A 25609-nucleotide genomic window follows, 5' to 3' on the forward strand; every position below is an offset into this window, starting at 1 on the left:
GCATGTGACAATTTATATATATAGAGAGAGATACACTTTAAAAATAATTACTATGCTTTAAGTAGTAGAAGAAATCTCACCATAGTGAGGCAGGCACTATGTGAGAAGACTTCCGCAGGGAGAAAGACTTTGCTGCCTGCACAGTCTGTTGACCAGGTGTTGAGAGCTGTTGATGGGCAACTTCAAGGCCCCTCCAGCTCTCCCTTTTAGGATTCCTTATCTTTAAACCAGACTTGACCAGGACATCCTTTAGAGAGATGGCTGTCCTCCGCTACCCTTTAAAAATAGAGGACTGCCCTTTATGAAATATGAGAAATGACCTGGTGCGTGTTTATTAAATAACAGCCAGGAGCCTGGAGCTGAAATCCTGCTCATACTCTTAGCAAGACGTCTGGGGCAGTTCTGTGTTAAGAGTGTGCCTTGCTGGAACAGGACCCAAATTCTGTTCTTATACCTCAAGTTCAAAGAATTGGGGAAAGGCCCCGACTGAATTAAGGACTTGCATCACTTGACAAACTGTAGATCTTGTCTAGCATAAGGGCCCAACTTTTATCCTGTCTGTTTTAGGGGTCAAAGGTTGGTCATAGTACCACTCCTGCATGTTCTGTTGTCACCTATTTAAAGTCAGTAGAGCAAGCTGCTGAGGCGGATTTGGAATTCAGTCTTGGTTACAATGCAATGGGGAAATAGCACAGTTGAAAACCAAAGCTCACAGATAAGTAAGATCATGGTTCCCACCACCTCCCATTTAAAAAGAGGTGCAATCCTGAGCAGCGTTAGATTTCTAGTGGGCAGAAAGATGAGCACAGAAATCCTATTGTTACAAGCCATAATTCAAAGCACTTGTACTCCTCTAACATATAAAATAGTGACATAATTTGCTCCAGGGCACTGTAGATCACAGCATCATCAAAACCCTTTCAGTTACATCTAAGATAACTTGCTAAAGTTGTGAAACCCACATAGCAGGCATCAGATGGAGAGAGAAGAATGGCTCTTGGCTAACAAGGCTGTAAATGCCACTCCACTCCACTAGGAAAAAAACCCCAAACACCTAGAAACATCTCGTGAACAGATATAATGAGCTGTCTTATACTGAGTCAGACTAAACAGGCTATCTAGCCAACCCCCATGGAACTGACAGAAATCTTCTGTTCTTTCTCCCAGACTGGCAAAAGCAACGTAGGGAGAAATGAGGACATACAGTACCATTTGATGTCCACATCTGCAACAATTCCCCTGGCTCTAATTCACTATGGTTGTATTCACCGACTGCTGGAGAAGAATGTAGAGGCAACTTAGCTTCTCATCATCAAATCATAGGATCATCAACACCACCACCACCATCTATAGCCCTTTGGGGATATTCAAGGTGCTTCACCCTCCATTCTCTTAGTAATCCTAAAAACAACTTCATAACACACATTAGCACTGAAACGTGTTGGGAGCCATCTCTGTTATGCAACTTGTCTTTCTTTTTTGCTCTTGGGTTTTTCTGCTGCTGATATTAATCCCTCTCTGTTTGTGTTTGGATAATTTCCTGCTGAGGAATAGGAAAGCTTCAAGGAGGGGTGGACCCTGTACACTATACGTAGATTTAGCCCTCCGAGCCACTCACAAAGGATGACACAAATTTGTGTATCCTTCGTGTCATGTGCCATTTTGTGAAAGGCCCCAGAATAAATAAATGTAATTCAAATGTCTGACAGGCGCAATGTAAACAGGTGAAGCTTTCCTCAAATTTACATTTCCATACTACAGAAGGTATAGCCCCACTTTCTCCCAGTGCCAAAGGAAGCACAAAACACGTCTCCTTTATTGGGCCTTTGGCTCAGCTGGCTAGTTTCCTTGATCTGATTGATTCTGCTCTTCGGTTTTCTTTTGATTGTTGAGGCTGTTCTGTTTGTTTTTCGACACTGTATGGTTCCTCCAGTGCTGGGAAGACAGCAAATCCTTAGGAACACAAGACCATTGGAAACTGCTTTATTTATACCAAGTCAGACCATTGGCCTTAATAGTTCAGTATTGTATGCAATGACTGGAAGCAGTTCCCTATGGATTGAGGAACATTCCCAGCAATACCTGGACAGTCTGGGGATTGCACCAGAAATAACCTACCCCTGAGCTATGGCTTACAACAAAGATCCGTATAGTAAAAGCTATGGTTTTCCCAATAGTGATGTATGGAAGTGAGAGCTGGACCATAAAGAAGGCTGATCGCTTGTCCATCATCATCATCATCTTCATCATCTTCCTTGTTGTTGTGTTAATTGTTATTGTTATGCCAGCTGTGAAAATGGTTTCTTAGGAAATGTCAAGGTTGCTTTCCTGACATGGAGAGCTGCGAACTCAACTAGAGTGACCGTCTAGTTAGTATAATGCTTGGGGGTTTTTTTTGCAGGGGGTGGGAGCATTTTGTATCTGAGTTATAGAATTACTATGTTAAAAGATACACCAGCCACATTATCCTAACTCAGACCATGAGTCACTTTCCCTGCATCAACAAGTAACTCCTAACAGGTGTGACTCTTAACAGGAATAATCCATAACATTACACCTGATGGAACAGTAACCTTTACAAAGGAGAGCTGTGGACGTCAGAAGAGAAAAGAACCAGGAAATGAGGTGTAGAAACTGGTTGCAGAATACTTAAATCAGATAAATACTCTCCATAGGTTAGTGACCTTGAAATAAATGGGCAACGTAGCCAATGCAGAACAGTAGTGATTTATGTGCTTGCCCTGCACAAATATTGCAAATGCTTCTTGAAGTGTGCAATATATTATGAAAAGCTTTATTGGATTCATGAAGAGAGAATTTATAAAGGAATGCTGAGGAGTTTAGACTTCCTCGCGGATTTCTCATCATCAACACAGCCCCAATTTAAATCTTTTATATTATTATTTGTGTGCTAAGCAGTGGCATTTTGCTTGATAGTTCCTTGTCATTTACCTGGAACCAAATATTATACATGCCGACAGTAAAGTAAGTCCCAGGTGATAGTGCACAAGGCTGCATCCTTAATTAATTGACATAAATCTTTGTTAACATCGGCACGATGGGGAGGGGGAAATGTGCTTTTCGGAGTAGCAGCTTGGAAAAGGCAAATTTCAGCAACACATGAACAAAGCAATCAGCCATGCCATTAACAAAAATCTTCAGAAACTCTGTATGTTTCATGAGCTTGTTAAATCAGAGTTATGGATGCACAGACCATGTTCATCTTAATAAGCCAAAGTACGAATGTGCATTGTGGCCTCACAAACAACCTTCTCACGCCATCATTTGTATGTGAACAAGCCTGGAAATCTTTAGCTATATATTTATTTTTACCTAACAAAATTTATATGACACGTTTTTTTTTTAAAAAAAAAAACCCTCTGAGTAGTTTTCCAAGACATATCAATTATCAACAAAACAGTTAAAACCCTTTAAAATAACTAAGATTAACAGTGAAAGAGACTCATACATAGCGGGCCATTCTCAAGCTATTCCAGCAATCAAATGTGCACTGAATCCAGGAATTAGAAGGCTTGATAGTTTTGTTTAACACTCTCTGGATCCTGGAGGTACCTGTTGAATGGTTTCTTTAAATGTAAAGGTTCATTATTGTTCCACTCGATGTGTATGTGTTTAAGGGGCCAGAGCAAGGGCCAGAGCTAAATAACGAGACCCAGCTTTACAGCTGTGAAACATAGCAGGTGCTGCTGAGTTGTATTGATTAAGCTCTGTCAGCAATTGGATGTAGTATATAAGGAGCAGCACCTAGCTCTCCCATTACCCTGGAGGATGGGTTGGTGGTTGGGTCATGTTTGATGTATTTAGTGTAAATGGAGTTTTTGTTTTTGTAATTAAAACCTTGTTTAAGTTATTTTTGAGTCCCTTTTTAATGCATGGTCTCCCCAGCAAGCTCTCTGCAGCGCTACTATACTGCAAATAGGCAACAGTACCCCCCCATCCCATAACGCTACCTCCTTGCAAGAGTCAGACATCTGCCCCTAGATGTACAAAGAAACAGCAAAATACAACTTTCCTGTGGAAAATTAGCAGGCAAGTTAGCAAAGGCATTAGAACGCACATAATAACATAATAAATAATTGCACAATTTAACCCAACACCAATTTAACCCAATATTTTTTTTAATGATATTTTATTGAAGTTTCAAAAAAAGGCCCAGAAAGTGGTAAAGGACTACTTTGAGATAAATCTGAGAACAGAAGTGGAAAAAAGGGTAATTTGGGACGCAAGTAAAGCTGTCATGCGAGGATTTTTAATACAACAGAATGCCATAAAAAGAAAGAGACAGAATGAGAAGAAGGATAAGATCCTGGAAAAGATAAAAGGAGAAAAAAGATTGAGATCTAAACCAAAGTCACATGAAATCTTGAGAGAAATTAAGTTCTATCAGAGACAATATATGGAACTGATGAATCAAGAGATAGAATGGAAAATAAAACAAATGAGACAAAAGACATTCGAATCGGCAGATAAATGTGGGAAATTTTTGGCATGGCAATTGAAGAAGAGACAAAAACAGAATACGGTTACAAATTTGGAAGTGGAAGGAAAGAACATTTATAAACCAAATGAGATTAGAAACTGTTTTCAGAGTTATTTCAGGAGACTTTATGCACAAGGGCCGGTGAACGAAAAAGAAATAGAAGAATTTCTTAAAAAATATGGATTACAAAAAATTTCTGAACAAAGTAAAGTGACTTTGAACCAGAAGATAACTGATCAAGAAATTGAGGGAGCCATTCAAAATATGCAATTGGGAAAATCTCCAGGACCTGATGGACTGACCTCCAGATATTATAAAGCTTTGAAAGATTGGCTTATACAACCGTTGAAGGAGGTCTGTAACGAAATTTTAGAGGGGAAAAAGGCACCTGAAACGTGGAAAGAAGCATATATTACACTTATACCAAAGTCAGAGACTGAGAAGAACCAGGTTAAGAACTACCGCCCTATATCATTACTTAATGTGGATTACAAAATTTTTGCAGACATTTTAGCAAAAAGATTGAAGAGAGTTTTGGTGGGGGAGATTCATAAAGACCAAGCGGGCTTTGTTCCAGGAAGACATTTGTCAGACAATGTGAGAAACATAATAGATATTATGGAGTTGTTGGAAGTTAATATTAATACTAAGGCAGTATTAATATTTGTGGATGCGGAGAAAGCCTTTGACAATATTTCTTGGAGTTTTATGAAAAAAAATCTCCAAGGGATGGGGGTAGGCCAAGGTTTTGAGAATGGTATAGGTGCAATTTATTCTGAACAAAAAGCAAAACTGATTGTAAATAATGTAGTAACAGAAGAATTTGCTATTGAAAAAGGGACACGACAGGGGTGCCCAATATCCCCATTGCTTTTTATATCTGTCTTGGAGGTCTTATTAAACATGATCAGAGGGGACCAGCTGGTTAAAGGGATTCAGGTCGGAGCCAAACAATATAAACTGAGAGCGTTTGCAGATGATCTAGTATTAACTTTACAAGAGCCAGACACTAGTACGAGAAGAGTTTTAGAGTTAATACAAGTATTTGGTCAAGTAGCAGGATTTAAGTTGAACAAACAGAAAACGAAAGTATTGGATAAAAATCTAACAGTGGTTGAAAGAGAGAGGTTTCAGAGTGAAACTGGTTTGATGGTAGCAAAAAAGGTGAAATACCTGGGGATTAATTTGACATCTAAGAATGTGAATTTATTCAAAGATAACTATGAGAAATGTTGGTCAGAAGTTAAGAAAGATTTAGAAGCATGGTCAAATTTGAGACTTTCCTTGTTAGGCCGAATCGCTGTTATTAAGATGAATGTCTTGCCGAGAATGTTGTTTTTGTCTCAAACATTGCAGATTTTGGACAAAATGGATTGTTTCAAGAGGTGGCAAAAAGATATATCTAGATTTGTCTGGCAGGGCAAAAAGCCCAGAATAAAATTTAAGATACTAACTGATGCAAAAGAAAGAGGGGGGTTTGCCCTGCCGGACTTAAAGTTGTATTATGAATCAGCGGCTTTCTGCTGGCTGAAAAGTTGGCTGCTCCTTGAAAACACAGACATTTTGGATTTGGAAGGGTTCAATAACAGATTTGGCTGGCACGCATATATATGGTATGACAAGGTTAAAATTCATCAAGGTTTCAAAAACCATATTGTTAGGAAAGCATTATACAATGTTTGGATTAGGTACAAAGATTTGTTGGAAAACAAAACCCCCAGGTGGCTGTCACCAATGGAAGCTAAGGAAGTGAAAAAACTTAATATGGAACCCAAATGGCCAAAATATTGGGAAATTATAGAACATGAGGAGGGAAAAGTGAAATTGCAGAGCTATGAGAAATTGAAGTCAAAAGTAAGAGATTGGCTTCATTACTATCAGATAAATGAAGTTTTCAATTTGGACAGGAAAATTGGCTTCCAGGTGGAGAGGTCAAAATTAGAAACAGAGCTATTGGAACCCAATACTAAGAATCTGTCAAGAATGTATAACTTGCTGTTGAAATGGAATACACAGGATGAGACGGTTAAATCAGCTATGATTAAATGGGCACAAGACATTGGTCATAACATTATGTTTGCTGACTGGGAACTGTTATGGACCACCGGTATAAAGTTCACGGCATGTAATGCCTTAAGAGAGAACATTATGAAAATGATGGTACATGGTGGTACATGACCCCAGTCAAGCTGGCAAAAATTTACCATACGCCCAATAACAAATGTTGGAAATGTCAGGAAACTGAAGGTACCTTTTACCACCTTTGGTGGACGTGCCCTAGGATTAAGGTCTTCTGGGAAATGATTTATAATGAAATGAAAAAGGTGCTTAAATGCACTTTCGTGAAGAAACCAGAAGCTTTCCTCCTGGGCATGGTAGGTCAATTGGTGTCAAGGAAAGATAGGACGTTTTTTATGTATGCTACAACAGCAGCAAGAGTACTCTTAGCTAAGTACTGGAAGACACAAGAACTACCCACACTGGAAGAATGGCAGACCAAGGTGATCGACTACATGGGACTGGCGGAGATGACTGGCAGAATCCGTGACCAAGGGAAAGAGACGGTGGAAGAAGATTGGAAGAAATTTAAAGTTTATCTTAAGAATTGTTGTAAAATTAATGAATGTTAAAATGTCTTGGGTAATGCAAAATAGAATTGCAGTGACAAACAATTGGATATGAGAAAAAAGATTTAAAGAAAGTGCTATAAGAAATTGAAATTAGGGGTTGCTGGAATGATTTAAAACAGGGATGCAAAAAGGGGAGGTATGGGGAAGTCACTGAAAGAAGGTTTAAGGAAAGAAAGATCAAGAAATTATACGTGTTTATATGTTTGTTTGTTTATGTATTGTGTTGTTTTGTCTTTTAATATGTGTTGAAAAACCAATAAAAAATTTATATATATAAAAAAATGAAGTTTCAAAAAAAAAAGTTACAAAGATGATAAGGAAATAGAAAAAAGAAAACAAAAAATACAAAATACAGAATAGACAAAAAGAAAAAAGAAACGATTAAAAATAAGTCCATCTTTCAATATCTTGCCTTTCATTTACTTGTTTCCCTGACCTCCTCTCACCTCCCTTTTTTGTATTCCATTTCAAATGATTAATTCAGCAAATCCTTTCCCTCTTTGTTTTTATCTTAGTTCTTTATCTTAACATATTATAGCCTTATATTTTCATCTATTAACAAGCCATTTTTACATACTCCTTTTTAACATTGTTGCTAAAACCGCTTCATTTCATTCCGACATCATTTTAACATTCATTAATTTTGCAGTGTTTCTGTAAATAATCCTTAAATTTCTTCCAGTCTTCTTCCATCAACTCTTCTCCCTGGTCTCGGATTCTGCCAGTCATTTCCTCCAATTCCATATAGTCTATCACTTTCATCTGCCATTCTTCCAGGGCGGGTAGATCTTGTGTCTTCCAATACTTTGCAATAAGTATTCTTGCTGCTGTTGTAGCGTACATAAAAAAAGTTCTATCCTTCTTTAACACCTATTGGCCGACCATGCCCAGGAGAAAGGCCTCTGGTTTCTTCAAGAAGGTATATTTAAATACTTTTTCATTTCATTATATATCATCTCCCAGAAAGCCTTAATCCTTGGGCACGTCCACCAAAGGTGAAAGAATGAACCTTCATTATCTTTACATTTCCAACATTTATTATCGGGCAAATGATAGATTTTTGCAAGCTTGACTGGTGTCATGTACCACCTGTATATCATTTTCATAATATTCTCTCTTAAGGCATTACATGCCATGAATTTCATACCTGTGGTCCACAACTGTTCCCAGTCAGCAAACATAATGTTATGTCCAACATCTTGTGCCCATTTAATCATAGCAGATTTAACCGTTTCATCCTGAGTATTCCATTTCAACAGCAAGTTATACATTCTTGAAAGTATCTTAGTTTTGGGATCTAGCAATTCTGTTTCCAATTTTGATTTTTCCACCTGGAAGCCAATTTTTTTGTCCAAATTGTAGGCCTCCCTTATTTGATAATAATGAAGCCAGTCTCGCACTTTATCTTTTAGTTTCTCAAAACTCTGCAATTTCAATTTATCTCCTTCTTGTTCCAGTATTTCCCAATATTTCGGCCATTTGGCCTCCATATTGAGCTTTTTCTGGGCCTTCGCTTCCATCGGTGACAACCACCTTGGGGTTTTATTTTCAAGTAGGTCCTTATATCTTATCCAGACATTAAACAATGCTTTCCTGACAATATGGTTTTTAAATGCTTTGTGTGCTTTAACCTTGTCATACCACAAATATGCATGCCACCCAAAAACGTTATTAAAACCTTCTAAATCCAAAATGTCTGTGTTCTCAAGAAGCAGCCATTCTTTCAACCAGCAGAATGCTGCTGGTTCATAATAGAGTTTAAGGTCTGGCAGGGCAAATCCACCTCTTTCCTTTACACCAGTTAGTATTTTAAATTTTATTCTGGGCTTCTTGCCCTGCCAAACAAATCTAGAAATGTCTCTCTGCCACTTCTTGAAACAATCCATTTTGTCCAAAATTTGCAATGATTGAAACAAAAATAACATTCTTGGCAATACATTCATCTTTATAACAGCAATTCGACCTAACAAGGAAAGCTTCAAATTTGACCATATTTCTAGATCCTTTTTCACTTCTGACCAACATTTCTCATAATTGTCTTTAAATAAATTTAAGTTCTTAGCGGTCATATTAACCCCCAGGTATTTTACTTTCTTAACCAATGTTAAACCTGTCTCCTTCTGAAACCTCTCTTTCTCAATCAGTGTTAAGTTTTTCTCTAGAACCTTAGTTTTTAACTTGTTCAACTTAAATCCTGCCACATGACCAAATTCTTGAATCAGTTCTAATACTCTTTTAGTACTAGAGTCTGGTTCCTGTAACGTCAGTACTAAGTCATCTGCAAAAGCTTTCAATTTGTACTGTTTGGCTCCGACCTGTATACCTTTAATCAGTTGGTCCCTTCTGATCATATTTAGCAAAACCTCCAGGACCGAAATAAAGAGCAATGGGGAAATTGGGCAGCCTTGTCGTGTCCCTTTCTCTGTCTTAAATTCCTCTGTCACCACATTGTTAACAATTAGTTTGGCCTTTTGTTCTGAGTAAATTGCACCTATACCATTTTCAAAACCTTGACCAACCCCCATCCCCTGAAGATTTTTCTTCATAAAACTCCAAGAAATATTGTCGAAGGCTTTCTCCGCATCTACAAATATTAAGACTGCTTTAGTATTAATGTTCACTTGCAGTTTTTCCAAAATATTAATTATATTTCTCGTGTTGTCAGACAAGTGTCTGCCCGGGAGAAAGCCAGCTTGGTCTTTATGTATCTCCTCCACTAATACTTTTTTTTAATCTTTTAGCCAAAATGTCTGCAAAAATTTTGTAATCCACATTAAGCAGGGATATGGGGCGGTAGTTCTTAAGTTGTGTCTTTTCAGACTCAGTTTTCGGTATAAGTGTAATATAAGCTTCCTTCCACGACTCTGGCGCTTTTTCCCCCTCCAAAATTTCATTACAAACCTCCTTTAGTGGTTGAATTATCCAATCTTTCAAAGATCTATAGTATTTTGAGGTTAAGCCATCCGGCCCTGGAGATTTGCCCAACTGCATATTCTGGATGGCACCTTCTACCTCCTGTTCTGTACTTTTATGGTTCAACATTAACTTGTTTTCTTGAGAGATTTTTTGTAGTCCATTTGTTTTTAAAAATTGGTCTATATCAAACTCTTTCTGTGGCCCTTGTGTATATAACTGTTTAAAATACCTCTGGAAACATTTTATAATTTCCACTGGATTCTGAATATTCTTTCCTTCCACTTCCAAGTTAGTAATGGTGTTAAGTTTTTGTCTTTTTTTATTTGCCAAGCTAACAGTTTTCTACATTTATTAGCCGATTCAAATGTCCTTTGTCTCATCTGTTTAATTTTCCATTCTATTTCCTGGTTCATCATTTTCATATATTGAACTTGATATAACTTTATTTCTCTCAGAATCTCTTGTGACTTTGGTTTCGCTCTCAGTTTCTTCTCACCCTCTTTTATTTTTTCCAAAATTTTGTCTTTTTTCTCATTTTGAGTTCTCTTCTTTAATACATTCTGTTGAATTAGAAACCCCCTCATAACCACTTTGCTTGCGTCCCAGATTACTCTTTTTTCAATGGTAGTGTTCATATTTATCTCGAAATAGTCTCTCAAGGTTTTTTGGGCCTTCTTGGTAACCTCTTCATCTCTAAACAGGGTGTCATTCATCCTCCATCTGAAGGAACCAGTTGGTGTTAGTTTCATCTCCATTTTCACAGCATTATGGTCGGAGCAAGTTTTAGGGCAAATTTCCACTTTTCGAGTCTTAGGAGCCAGTCCTCTAGTTATCCAGATTTAGTCAATTCTTGTCCATGTCATTTTGGCTTCAGAGAAGAAAGTTCCCTCTCTACCCAAGGGATTCTTTGTTCTCCAAATATCAATTAAGTCCATATTGTCAGTCATCTCAAAAAAGGTTTTTGGTAGTCTGCCATCCTTAGTAACTACCTGTCTCTGTGCCTTATCCATATTTGTGGATACCACTCCATTCATATCTCCCATCATGATAATATGATAATATGATAATCCATATAGTCCAGCAATGTCTCATGCAACTTTTTAAAAAATTCCGATTTCCCCTCCTTTGGTGCATAAACTCCTACTATCAGAAATTTCTCTCCTTGTGCTTGAATTTCAATTGCCACAAATCTTCCTTGGTCATCTTTAAACATAAATTTCGGTGATAGGCTCTCTTTTGCATAAATCACTACCCCTCTTTTTTTAACCTTATCCGATGAAATAAACTCTTGACCCAATCTTTTATTGATCAATACTTTCCTGTGTAGCCTTATCACATGTGTTTCCTTTTTCAATAAATGAAAGACTTTTTTCCTCTTCTCCGGGGAGTTAAAACCATTAATATTCCAACTTAATAGTTGCAGAGCCATGGCGTGGTTACTTTGCTTTTCCTCCAACTGCACCCAGCAATTGTTCTTGTTCTGTTGGTGGTATCACTTTCTCTGAGTTGTCCAATCCAAAGGATAGTGATGCTATGTCTAGTATTCCTGGTTTTAGTGCTCTTAGCTCTTCTTCAGATTCTTTCTGCAAATCTTCTCCGTGATCTTTCAAAAATCTTTCTTTATCCTCCACTGATCTTATTTTTAACTTTCTTCCTTTGAAAGTAAAAGATAGGCCTTGAGGGAATTCCCACCTGAAAACAATTCTATTACTTCTCAACAGAGTCACCAGGTCTCTGTAGTTAGACCTAAGATCCAGAAGGTATTTTGGAATGTCTTTGAATATCTCCACTCTTGATTGATGTATTTCCAAGGTCTTCTGAAAATGCAGACTCAATATTTTGTCTCTCTCCTCTTTTGTTCGGAGGGTAATCAAACAGTCTCTCACCCTGTTCTTTCTCCCCCCTCTTCCGAGCCTGAAAGCACTTACTATCTTGATATCTTGTTTCTCTGAGTCTAGGTTCCAAAAGTCTGCAAATTCATGCATAAGAAAGTCACTTAGGTTATCTTTCTCAAGTTCAGGTACCGCCCTGATCCTTAAATTTGTCTATCTTTCCTTCAGTTCAATCATGGATAACATCGACCTGTGGTCCTCAAGTTGCCTACATATCGGCGGTATCTTTTCCTCTACGGCCAGTGCTTTTTCCTTTGCTTCTTCAGCTGTCTTTCGGGTCAAAGTAGATTCCTGCAGCAATTTCTCAATAGATTCTGTGTTAGAATTCACCTTCTGTCCCAAATTATTGATGCTTGTAGTATTCTGGTCAATTATAGTTGATGCTTCAGCTACTTGTTTACTCAGTTTTTCCAAAGATTCATTAATTTTGCCTAATGCTACAGCTAAAACATCTTCAGATGCCATTCCTTTTGGCCCAACTTGAACAGATGCTGCCCCTGATGGTGCAGAAGGGCCAGATGCTGATGCTCTTCGCTGCTGCCGAATTTTACCAGATCTTGTTGTTTTTTCCTGAGGCAAGTCTGCCATAACACTTTATCTGAAGCTCAAGGTCAATCCCACGGCCGGAGTTTGTTTTGCTGTGGAAAATTCCCCTGGCCAGTTTAGAGTGGAAAATTCCCTGGCCAGTTGTAACAATTTCAAAGTTCCTCTAGGGGGACACAGTAACAGTCAATTCTTGTTGCATTAAAGTAGCTTTTCCAAGTCCCCCATTTAACAAAGTAAACAACCGTTTCAATTTCAATTTTAGTTACTTTACAGTTCCTTAAAGTCCGGAGAAGCCAGTCAGAATCAAAAGTATCTCTCTTGCAGAGTTAACTGTCAAAAGGTTACAATATCCATAAACAGTGCGATTCACAGTACGGCAATCTTATTAACACTTGACAGCCCGTTCCCAGGCATTAAGCGGTGGTCTTTGTTTCTTTTCCTCTCTTTTTGCAGGCAAAAATACTTCTCCCTCTTCCCTCCCTTCTCCTGCAATTCAGGGAGGGAGATCTCTTGTCTTGATGTTAGGATTTAAGTCCTTTTAAAGTGATTTTCCAGGTCTTAGTTTAAATAGTGTTTGCTTTGATCTGTTTACAAGAAACGGAAGGCGGACTTCCTATTTACGCCTTCCCGTTCCGGTGCCAAATTAGTACTTTTTCTTCCCTTATTTTCAAATCTTTAAATTCAACCTACTCACGGTAGTTGTTTTGATGGCCGAATTGTCACAGGAAAAAAGTCAGCGCTCTCCGACAACAGCTGTGCGGCTTCACTCCACGGAAGAAGCAATTGACTCTCAGCACCACGCCGCTCACCCCGTTTCGCTCTGGAGCCCGTAGCTGGGTTCTTTTGCAAATTGGGGGGGGCGCTGAAGGTGCCCGCCGAGTCCCACGGTCACAGGCTTCACCCGCATGTGGTTTTTTGAAGGGTCCCCGCTTCACCGCAGCGGCAAGACCCGATTTCCGCAGAGCTAACTCCCTCCAAATTAGAGGGAATCCGCCATTACCGATGGCGCCGACTCCGGAAGTCTTAACCCAACATTTTGTTAGGATATAGTTCCGTTCCATCTTAAAAGGGAACAGGCTGTTGTGTGTCACATGTGTGTCGCATGTGACACACAACAGCCTGTTCACTTCCAGCACTTGCTGGGAACTTCCGTTTGTATATAGCTTTTGTGTTACTGCTGTTTTGCTGGAGACGAAGGGAAGCAGACATGTTTTCCTCTGTTCCTGAACTATGCTGAATAGAATGCTGTACATTATACTTACACATTTCTCTGTCCGCCTCTTCTGCTGTGAGAAGATTTATACACTCTGCTGATAGAGTGTGCACAGGTCTCTAAATGTATCTGAGGCTCGTGTTGCTAATTGATGCTGTTCCAAGGGAGACCGGCCGCCAGCCGGTGGCTGGAGCCAGTTGGGAGCCTGCCTGATGCCCCCGCCTTCCCGGCAGTATCCCAACACATTTAACCCAGCACCAGTGCAGTGACAGCTTATTCCTTTTAAGCAAGCTCCAGTCCATCAGAATCTCTGCAGGCCTGCCTATTTCTCCTTGGCGCATGTTCCCAGTCACAGCTCTGCATCCCAAAGGGGAGCCTTTAGCTTCGGGCTTTGCCCCCCATCAACATCCAGCCCCCGGAAGGCTGCCCATGAGGGAATGCGGCACTCATGCTGAAAGAGGATCCCCACCCCAATCTAGACAGCGTAAGTTGGGTTGGGAAAGCCTGTGGAGAAATATTTGTGTTTCTGTTCATAAAGGGAAGTCTGGGTTGGGAGTGCCTTGTTTAGCGACTGCATTACTAACGCTGGAGGCTTCACAAGGTTATGGTTAAATATTGTAGATAATGGACAGCCCAGGGATAGTTGAGGGTGGATTACATCTCTGATGAAACCCTCCCATCCTCATCTTTTATTTTTGTAGGTTGTGGAAGAACTTGCCCACCATGCAAAACGAAAGCAGGGAAGGTAACCGACGAGAGTAAGAACTTGCCAGGAAAAGAACGATCAACCTACCAATTAATCTGGGGCTTAGATGCCTGAAGAAAGGTAACTTTATTCTTCCACAAACGTTGCTCACCCATGTTCAAATTGAGGTATTTATCAATTTCACATTTCTTCATCCCTTAGGAGAAAGCTGCCATTTATATATAGAAGTGGGCAGGATAAATAAATAAATCCCAGGAAACATTTACTTGATTCCATGAGGCTTAGCCCACACATGATTGGAGTTTCAGTCTCAGTTATTAAAATAATAATAATAATAATAATAATAATAATAATAATCAGCTTGATGAGTAAGCTCAGTGGAGCAGCTCATTAATAGCTAATAAAATTGTGGCAGAGGCCTAATAAATAAATTTAGCCAATTAATTGGTAGCATAAATAAGTTCTATAAATACTGCCATGAACTTACTACTTGTTATCTGTGTGGAGGGGAGGAGGGGAGGAAGTTGATAGAAGTAAGAAGGGCTTACCATTCATGTGGAAGATTACTGTTACATGCAGTACGGTGAAATGGAACGGTTTAATTTTCTTCAGTTGAGAGAATACTGGAGACTCAAGCTTTCTTTGTGAATATATACAAGAAGAGATTTATGGAACCAAATGGGCTCCTCAAAGCAAGCAAGCAGCAAATCTTCCAGATAGCACACCCCCATTTTAAGCTACCTCTAGGCAGAAACTCTAAAATGACTGTTTTGCTTACCTGCAGGTGTGAAAAGTGCTTTGCTTGAACATTTGTGTATACAGTTGTACCTCGGGTTACATACGCTTCAGGTTACATACGCTTCAGGTTACACACTCCGCTAACCCAGAAATAGTGCTTCAGGTTAAGAACTTTGCTTCAGGGTGAGAACAGAAATCGTGCTTTGGCGGCGTGGCGGCAGTAGGAGGCCCCATTAGCTAAAGTGGTGCTTCAGGTTAAGAACAGTTTCAAGTTAAGTACAGACCTCCGGAACAAATTAAGTACTTAACCTGAGGTACCACTGTAATAGCAAATGTTACCAAAAGAAGCATATCACTGCTGCTGTCCTCCCTGGAGGAAAACTTAAGCCTTGCAGTGTTCTCACTGACCAGAGAAGTGGTTTGTGTATGCATTTATAACGCTGGTGAAAGACGTGGGGTATTGTTTCTGTGAGAGACTAAAGGTGAACTGGTGTGTTTGAGCTCGCATGGGGGAAATGGTAACAACGTTCCTTGCAGAAATTACTGTATTCCAATAGCAAATGGAGATATTCAAAGTGAGCCTGAAGGAAGAACACGATGCAACAGTTAAGGGGAGTTTGGAGCCCCACGCGTAGAGCAACAATGAAGGGACAGCTGATGAGCTTTGATGGTGTAACATTGTAATCAGTAGCAGAGAATCAGCAGCTTTGTCTGTCCAAAGAGCCTGGCAGCAATAACGGAGATGAAAAGCTGGAAGAACCTTTCGCAGGAAACAAGAGAAAGTAAGAAGAGTCCCACCAGCATCAGACCAAAAGCCCATCTAGTCTAGCAGTCTGTTTTCACAGTGGCCAATCAGATGTGGCTTTTCTAACCAGCAGGGCTCGTCTAATATTTTTAATGGCTGAGATGGTGGAGAGAAAGGGATTAATAGTTGGGTCAACTCTAGGCAGTGGGTCAGACAATTTGTCTAGCTGGCAGAAGATCTTTGTAAAGTGCTTTGAGGTTTTGTTTTGTTTTGGTTTTTTTTACAATAAAGCAATGTTTAAATTTTATGGAATGAATGAATGAGCTCTCTAGACAGAGACCATGATTTTCTACTTACTCCTTTTAGCTGGAGATACCACTGACTAAGACTGGAATATTCCACATGCAAAGCATGAGCTCTATAGCTGATGATGCTAATGGGTTTATCACTGGATAAAGGCATGTGAGACCTTAGATGAGCAGTTTAGATCATGATACCAGCCAGAGTAGACCAGGAATGCAAGAAAAGGAAGAGAGGGGTACCTTATGCAGAAGGGGTGAAATACATTTGTCAGCATGGCACATGGAGATACTCAAAGCAAGGCCAAAGACCATAGTGAAAGACCACTTCACTGTGATTGGAGATTTGATTGGATCTTCACATTAATGTTTCTCGAGATCCTTTGCTGAGCAGCAAAAATCACTACAAAAGTGAGGTCTTCCTCTGCAGTCTCTTGACAAAGAGAAATGTGGCTTGTCAAAGGGAAATTATGTGTTTTGACAATGTGGCTGCAGAATTAAGTGTTTAGTTTTGATAACTGCTGGAGTTGTGTGACGTTATTGGATATTTGGAATGCCTGAAAACAGAAATATGAAAAACTTATTTTAGATGGACAATGAAGATGCCTTAGAATAATTAGAAGAGGTGTTTGTTTTGGGGGTTGGGGGAAGTCACGTGTAGCAAAATAGCATTCTTTAAATCCTTGCCCTACCCATTTTAGTGAAACTCCATTTATTTAGAAATTGCCTATGTAATAGGAGACTCTGGAGGGGGTCTGGCTGAGGAAATTCTAACTGGTGTTTTGTGAAGAGCAAGAAAGAAGCTGGTTTGCCAAATGGGTGTCTGGTTTCCTGTAAATAAGGAGACACTGGGGACTGGGGTTTTCTTAAAGACCTAAATACTGCATTTTTGTCTTCCACTCACAGAAGGAGTCTCCACCTGGTTTTTTATGGGACCCCCCCCATCCTTTCCTCTCAGTACTCACCCCATGCTTTGACCCTCAAAAATAGGAGATGGGGGAGAATTTTGTTGTGTTTTCATTTTAATGTGGTCCTCCTAATTTCACACTTCCCTAACCTATAAGCAAACTGAAACACAGCTGCCCTTCCAAGTCAGTGCTTTCTCCCAAATTTCTTGATGCAATTCTCCAACCAAAACGTGTGCAAAAATGTATACATTCATGAAAATAATGTACAGAGCTACATTATATTAGAGAAACTTGGTAAATTTGCATACAAAAATACAATGCACATGACATTTCATATAGATTCTTGTGTTGATGTTTTTTAAAAAGGGGGGGGGGAAACCCTGCAAATTGAACTGAAGGGCGAAAAAAATAAGAAACTGGGAGAAACTGAAATTTTTAGAATTATCCATCTCTACTCAGAAGAGACACTTCTCTGTTTCCAAGCCCTTGGTGATTCAGCAACAGGTGAGTGGCTGACAAGACATCATCTTGTATGTCCTTAATCTTTGTTAACCTGGCAACTGCCTTCTACACAGGAAGTGCTGCAGGCACAAAGTTTCTTTGGGATAAATTGTATGAGTGTTACAGCAGTTGTGAGGCTCAATTCCTTGCTAAGATTGCTGATCATCTGACAGTTATCTCACTGCTAGGGTAGTGTAGTGGTTAGAGTGCTGGACTAGGACCTGGGAGACCAGGGTTCAAATCCCCACTCAATCATGAAGGTCACTGGTGGCCAATCACTGCCTCTCGGCAATAAATAAATAAGTGTATGTTAGGAGGTGATTTCTTGTCTAAGTTGCAGGCATATAGTCTGAGGCATAAGACCTCTTCAGGTGGGAAGACTGGTGGGAATGAAGGTGTGAGCTCCACCCGCCCCCCAATCTTCATGCCCGTAGCCTTCCGTGAGTTGTTGAAGACCAACTGCATGAAGAAGTGAGGCTGCCTCTGCTTGTGTAAGTTCTGGTGTAGAAATCAGGGGTTCAGCATCAAGCAAGGAGCCTACATGAGTAGAAGCTGGCTTCTCACTTCAGGTTGTTGCCCTCCAAGAGCTCGGGTGGGGATAGGGATGGAGATAGGGTCTCATTCCCATATCTCCTCACCTGTAGGGTTGCCATATTTTGAAGAGCAAAAAAGAGGACACATTGGTCAACTTCTCCTTTTAACTATGGAGCACTATGACGACTCTACCCATGAAAAAGAGGACGCGTCCTGGAAAAAGAGGAAATATGGCAAGCCTATGTGACTTGAACCACATTCCTGACATTACGGAGATGGCAAAAGCTCCATAGGTCTACAGTATTCACCCATCCAATAAAACTACAGCCTGCAGTGGCAACCAGTGATGTGGTCTGCTAGGCCAAACTAGCCTTTAGCAGGGAGAAATGCTCCATCATACTGTCTGCATGCTGGAAGCTGGTAGTGGAGGCAGAGGGTATTATAACCAGCCCCAAGCAAGCATGGGTTGCTGCCTGGGCAATCTTTCCCAAGAGCTGGCCTTTGCAGATTGCAGCAGTACTAGGACAGCTTTCCAGAAGTGGTGGAAGGTCCCCATAGGGCAGCCAGAACCAATGGCAGAAAACTAATTCTAGCTTTGACCCCATCCTCCTCCCTGCCAAGGTCTGCATGGGCAACAATAAGACCAAGCAAGAGGAAGTTGTAAGTCAGTGCCAGTCATTGGTTGGAAGAAAGAAGACAGGCAGGTGGGGGGCTGGCTGACAGCAGACTGAGGTTGGTGGGGCAGTGCCCCATTTGCTCAAATAGACCGGTCTTCACAGCATATTGACATACTGTACGTTTGTTCAATGCTGGCTGCAGCAGCCTCTACCTCCACCATCCTCCTAGCCAGAGCTGGCCCTACCGTTGGACACAGTGAGGCAACCACCTCAGGTGGTGGGCCCTGGGGAGCAACATTCACCTAGACTAGCCTGCTGCTCTCAGGTGCCTTGGAAGTAACATTCAGCTGCCAGACAGTTTCTGTATATGGGGTGGGGGAGTGTGCATGTGAGAATTCAGCCTAGTTCTTTGCTTCAGGCAGCAAAATGCCTTGGTCCAGCCCTGCTCCTAACACATAAAAGGAATGGATGGGGATTCTCCTCACCCAGTACGTTTCCGAGCACAATTCAAAGTGTTGGTGCTGACCTTTAAAGCCCTAAACGGCCTCAGTCCAGTATATCTGAAGGAGTGTCTCCACCCCCATCGTTCTACCCAGACACTGAGGTCCAGCGCCGAGGGCCTTCTGGGGGTTCCCTCACTGCAAGAAGCCAAGTTACGAGGAACCAGGCAGAGGGCCTTCTCGGTAGTGGCGCCCTCCCTGTGGAACGCCCTCCCACCAGATGTCAAAGAGAACAACAACTACCAGACTTTTAGAAGACATCTAAAGGCAGCCCTGTTTAGGGAAGCTTTTAATGTTTGATGTATCACAGTATTTTAAATTTTTTTTTTTTGAAGCTGCCCAGAGTGGCTGGGGAAGCCCAGCCAGATGGGCAGAGTATAAATATATTATTATTAATAATAATAATAATTATTACCTCTTAAGCAGTCACTGTTGAACCACTGTTGCTCCTGTCTCCAGAGCTTCTCGCCACAACGGGAAGTTGGGGACACACGGCCATCTTCTGACTTTGGAACGAGCCCTTTTTACAGAGCAGATATGGGAAGCAGTGGTGCGGGTTAGGGATATGCGATACGAGGGACCTTTCTTGCAGCAACACCACGGAATAAAAGTTATGGCCAGAAGTGAGGACTCTCACCACAGCCAAGTGCTGATGAATGCTGCCAGGTGCCTTCTGTGCTCAATATGGATGAAATATTAAGTGAAAGTAGTCCGGGCAACGTACTTTCCAGTAATGGAAGCTATTCATATATGAGCCGTGTATATCAGTGGCAGTGATCTGGTCTGGAAGCTACAGCTACCTGGGGCTGTGGTTGCATTTGCCCTGCGTCTTTTTACAAAGCATTGTCCAGGCCAGGAAAGTATTCGAGGCATTTGGCTGACAGCTCAGCATTCTTTATTTAGAAGCCCCTTGTCTTTCATTCGCCATCCATTATTTAGCGTTTTTGACAATGTCATGAATATCTTAATGGAAAGCAAATTAATGAAAAAGAAGGCTGATAGGATGGGGAGCAGCACCTTCTGCTCTCAAAGGAGGTCCTTTGTGCTTTTAGGGCTAGCAATGGGAAAGGTCTCTCCAGCTGCTTAGCAAGCTTATTTTCAGATGACACATTTCCCTTGCGGTGTTGGCAACGGCCGTGGGGTACATTGTAAAGCTCACAGCTGCATTTCACTCCTATGTGATGCTGTGCATAGCTCAGGAGTATTGCATACCTCCAGCACTAAGTCTGGATGCACAGACGCACTGGGAGACCAGAAGAAGAAGAAGAAGAAGAAGAAGAAGAAGAAGAAGAAGAAGAAGAAGAAGAAGAAGAAGAAGAAGAAGAAGAAGAAGAATTATTTATACCCCTCCCATCTGGCTGGGTTCCCCCCAACCACTCTGGGCAGCTTCCAACAAAACAAAACACTAAAATACAATAACCTACCACATTAAAAGCTTCCCTAAACAGGGCTGCCTTTAGATGTCTTCTAAAAGTTTGTAGTTATTTTTCTCTTTGACATCTGGTGGGAGGGTGTTCCACAGGGCGGGCGTCACTACCAAGAAGGCCCTCTGCCTGGTTCCCTGTAACTTGGCTTCTCGCAGCGAGGGAACCGCCAGAAGGCCCTCGGCGCTGGACCTCAGCGTCCGGGCAGAACGATGGAGGTAGAGACGCTCCTTCAGGTATACTGGACCGAGGCCATTTAGGGCTTTAAAGGTCAGCACCAACACTTTGAATTGTGCTCGGAAACGTACTGGAAGGAAGGAGGGAAGCATAGAACCCACCTCCCAGGGGCTGGGGTCGCTTTGGCACCCCCCGATAAAATATTTGAGGAGGCCATTCCCCCAAAATTGATGGACATTGCCATTCAAATGATGTGCCTGCACTGTGTCATTGATCAATTATGTGAGGCAGGGCTTACCTGGAGGGAGGGCTAGCAGCAGTGCCAAAGGCCTCTTATTTACAGCATGGAGCATCCTGAGTGTGTTTGGGATTGCCCATTTCTCCCCTGGAGAACACAGAAGTTATAGTTTTCCGATCTCAGGTGGCGCAATGTGTCAGTGTGTCTGGCTGTTAAGCAGAAGGTTGGTGGATGAAGCCCACCCGTTGATGACAGTGGTCAGGATTCCTCAGGGTCCCTTCCAACTCTACAATTCTATGGTTCTATGGTCCTAGATGGATCCATTGAGTAAGGAGACAGAACAAACGACACCCCCCTGCTCCTTGGTGTTAATGAACACAGCAGATGAACATCCAAGCCTTCAAGATGAGGGCGCCCTCACCCAGGCCTTTCCATTTGCTATGCCTAGGGATGGAGGAATCTGTCGATTTGGGTGTCTCCCGCTTTCTAATTTTTCCAGTTAAAAATTCAGTTCTCCCCAATTCTACCACAATTTGTGGGTTTTCTTTTTAAAAAAATAATGCTAACAAAAACTGGCCAGCATTTTAGCGCAAATTTCTCCAGAAATATACATTTTTGTTTGTAGCTTTGACTAATAGATACATATTTCCTCTAATATAATGCATTTGTGTATGTTATTTTTAATCACGTGTGCATTTTTATGTACCCTCCCCTGTTGCATGTGCATTTTTGTACCCATTGTTTGGTTGGAGCACTGTGCGTTCCAAAGGGTACTTGTGTTTGCGCATTTGTTCAAGAGGTGAAAATGAGGTAGTTTCTCATTAAAATGCTAATTCTCCCCCATGCCTAGCTATAACCACCAACCTCTTTTTCCCCACAAAGGTAAATTTTGGGACATGCTATCTGAGAGAGTTTATTGGCAGCAGGGGGGCCAGGTGCTGGATGAACTCAATACAACCTGGGCCGTAACTGTGGAGAACTTTGGGCTTGGCTCACAATGCCCCAGTCCTTTTTGCCTGCTTTGGGGAGGAATTCAATGAAAGTGCAACACCCACAAATTTCAGTGGGGCTGTTATACCTATCAAACGTATGTGTACCCTTATGAGAAGATGGAGCCACCTTCTGGATTTAGCTCTGTACTGCTTTGCTTTGATGACTGACTCTGTAAGTACCTGGACTTCAGCTACTTTCTTTAGAGTTGTTGTTGTTTAGTTGTTTAGTCATGTCCGACTCTTCATGACCCCATGGACCAGAGCACGCCAGGCACTCCTGTCTTCCACTGCCTCCCGCAGTTTGGTCAGACTCATGCTGGTAGCTTCAAGAACACTGTCCAACCATCTCGTCCTCTGTCGTCCCCTTCTCCTTGTGCCCTCCATCTTTCCCAACATCAGGGACTTTTCCAGGGAGTCTTCTCTTCTCATGAGGTGGCCAAAGTATTGGAGCCTCAGCTTCAGGATCTGTCCTTCCAGTGAGCACTCAGGGCTGATTTTCTTTAGAGTAGTCCTATTGAATTCAACACAATTACTCTGAAGCAAGACATCCAAGGACAGGCACCAAAGTGAGGATTTGTGTTGACCTTTTTTAAGAGAGAGAGAGAGAGAGAAAGAGAGAGGGAGGGAGGGAGGGAGGGAGGGAGGGAGGGAGGGAGAAGGCAGACAAACACAGGGACTGCCCCTGCAGCAGCAGGAAATCATAGGGGGAAACCCCTCAAAACTCTCAGTTCTGGTCGGTTATTTACTGTGGAAATAGATGCCAGAAGCCTTTTGAGCTGCTACTGCAAAAAGCTTTTATGCAAAACTCTGTAAGCGGCATCACTCTGAGTTCTGGCTGAAATTGGGCAGACCATATAGACATCTTACAAAAGTCCCTCCTGCTTATTGCAGCGTTTTTGGATGTAAGTGTGAACCAGCTTTTATCCTTCTCTAGGAGGAAAGGCCGCTCAACAATGCAGAGGGCACCCAATTCCCCAATAGATAGTTGGCACTGACTGCGGATCTCTTTTTAAAAGACCCATTGAAGCAATCAAGTCCCCTTACATTGAGCCATTTAACCCAATTAATATTTATTATGCACGGAGCGCCTCAGACTCTCCGCACTGTGCAATTATGAAATTAGAAAGAACAGATCCTGCCTGCAGGCTTACTATATATATATATATATATATATATGGAAGAACAGAGCAAACAATAATTGCTTTGCATTATTTATACAGAACAAACAGTGGAGGCATGTTTGGCGGTGGGACTCCTCTGCTTCTTAATTAAGAAGCCAAGCCTGCAGCCTAATAAAGACTGTGATAAAGCAAATTGGTCCCTAGTCTAAACATTCCCACACTAGCCCTGGAATATCGGAATCAGCAGAAATGTGTGCACAGTCCTCGAGACAAGGACAATGCTGTGGAAGGGTTTGTTGGGCGCACCAGTCGGAAGTTACACAAGGACATTGTTGTTACAAACCACCCCAGTTTCCACCAAACATTAGCAAGCTTGCAGGGGTTCCAGGAGCTCACCCAGGTTTCTGTGTTGTGAAGTCGGGTCGTGGCAGAGGCTGGAATGTTTTAAGATATATGTTTCCCCCCCCCCCGCCCTGTATACATCTGGACCTACATGGAGAGGAAGAGAGTTCACAGCATTACATCTCCAGAGTGTCTCCAGAGGCAGAGCTAGCTGCTCATGCACCCAGGGGGCAGGGCTAGCTGCCCACAGGGGTGAGGTGAGCACCCCAGGGTGTGGTGCAAGGGTCCCAGGGTGTGTGCCACCCGCCACGAGCCTCCCAGGGGGTGCACCACCTGCCACGAACGTCCGGGGGGCGGGGCAGCAATGTCACCTCCCTCAGGGATGGCACCCAAGGCGGACCACTCCCAGGCCCCCTTCCTACAACTCTGAGTGTCTCTCCTTGTTTCTCTCACAGCTCCAGCCAGCTGGAGTCCAGAGAAGCCAGCCATGCTCCACAGTCTCTGGGTTGCAGCCTCTCCAGTCAGATGGTTCTGACTGCATGACCTCCCCTTCTTCCCAGCACTCTTTGCGGGGGGGGGGGACTCCACTTCTGCTTCCAACATCCCCACTGTCTCACTGTAACTTCTGTTTCAAAAAATCTCCCATAAAAGGCACTTTTTTTCTGTCACCCCCATCACCTTGGTAACCTGCCAATTCTGGGGGAGGGACTTTCATCTTTCAAATTTCAGTGGAGTCCTGTGTGAGGCCAAAATTCTCTGTGTCCCCACCTCTTGCCTTCCATTCTGCTCAATTCACTATCTCATCATTGGGGTACCCTGTGGCATCCCCTAGACTTGGTGTCCAGTGTGGTGGAACCAGCCACACTGGCCTAAATCTGACTCTGCCAGCTCTGCCGATTCTCCTGTCTCTATTCACTCCTCAGAACTTGGGGTGACAGTGATGATGAGGACAGTTCTTTTGCACTGCCAATGGCCCTTATTGTCCCAGTATTGTTTTTTATGGTGCTGCACTTTACTAGCCTGGGCTGAGAGGGTGCTGCTGCAGGGGACCTCAGTTGCTGGATCATCACCCTGTCGAGATGATTGGGCTTGCACGTTCCTATGACCCTTGTGAGCGAAGCCATCGGGAATCTTGTACTCCCAGCAGGGTCACCCAAGGCAGTAAGGTCAAAGGGAAGGAGCTAGACAAAGAATAATCCAAGAAGTCCTCAACAGCAGAACAGGTGGATGATAACAAGTGGTATGTTACAACGGCCGTGAAGGCGGATGAAGGCTGCAACAGATAAGAATCTACCGGTTGTCGTGACTATCGGAACAGAGCCTTACTGCGAAGACTGTGTGTTGGTCAGCGTGCACTGATCTACACACATAAAACAAATTCATGCACAGGCGTCTTCCAAAAACCCACCCCCAACCCAAACCCCCAAAATCCCATGGTGATCGGCAAATGGTAACAGCGGCAGGATTGTGAAATTTGGAAGCCCCTAGTCATGAACCAGCACATGGGCGGTAGATACAGATTCAGTCTTTTTGACTCAAGGAACGAGGCAGCTGAGCAGCTCAGCAGCTGTATCCATGACTGAGCAGCCCTTTTTAGGATCCACTCTCTTTCTGAAGCAAGAACAGCACATCCAAAGGAAACACCACCAAGAGGCAGTTAGGTCCAATACCACTAGGTGACTCAAACATACTATAGCACTTTCCATGCAGGCAGTGGTAAGTCATAAGGACATAGGAGGAAGCTGCCTTGTCCTGAGTCAGACCAATCTAGCTCAACATCAAATGACTCTCCAGGGTTTCAGACAGGGGACATTTATAATATAATAATATTATTTATTATTTATACCCCGCCCATCTGGCTGGGTTTCCCCAGCCACTCTGGGCGGCTTTCAACAGAATATTAAAATACAATAGTCTATTAACCATTAAAAACTTGCCTAAACAGGGCTACCTTCAGATGTCTTCTAAAAGTCTGGCAGTTGTTTTTCTCTTTGACATCTGGTGGGAGGGCGTTCCACAGGGTGGGTGCCACTACTGAGAAGGCCCTACATTTCCTGCCCTACATGAAG

The sequence above is a fragment of the Podarcis filfolensis genome (genome assembly GCF_964270895.1).
Source record: "Podarcis filfolensis genome assembly, chromosome: 2".
Lineage (NCBI taxonomy): Eukaryota > Metazoa > Chordata > Lepidosauria > Squamata > Lacertidae > Podarcis > Podarcis filfolensis.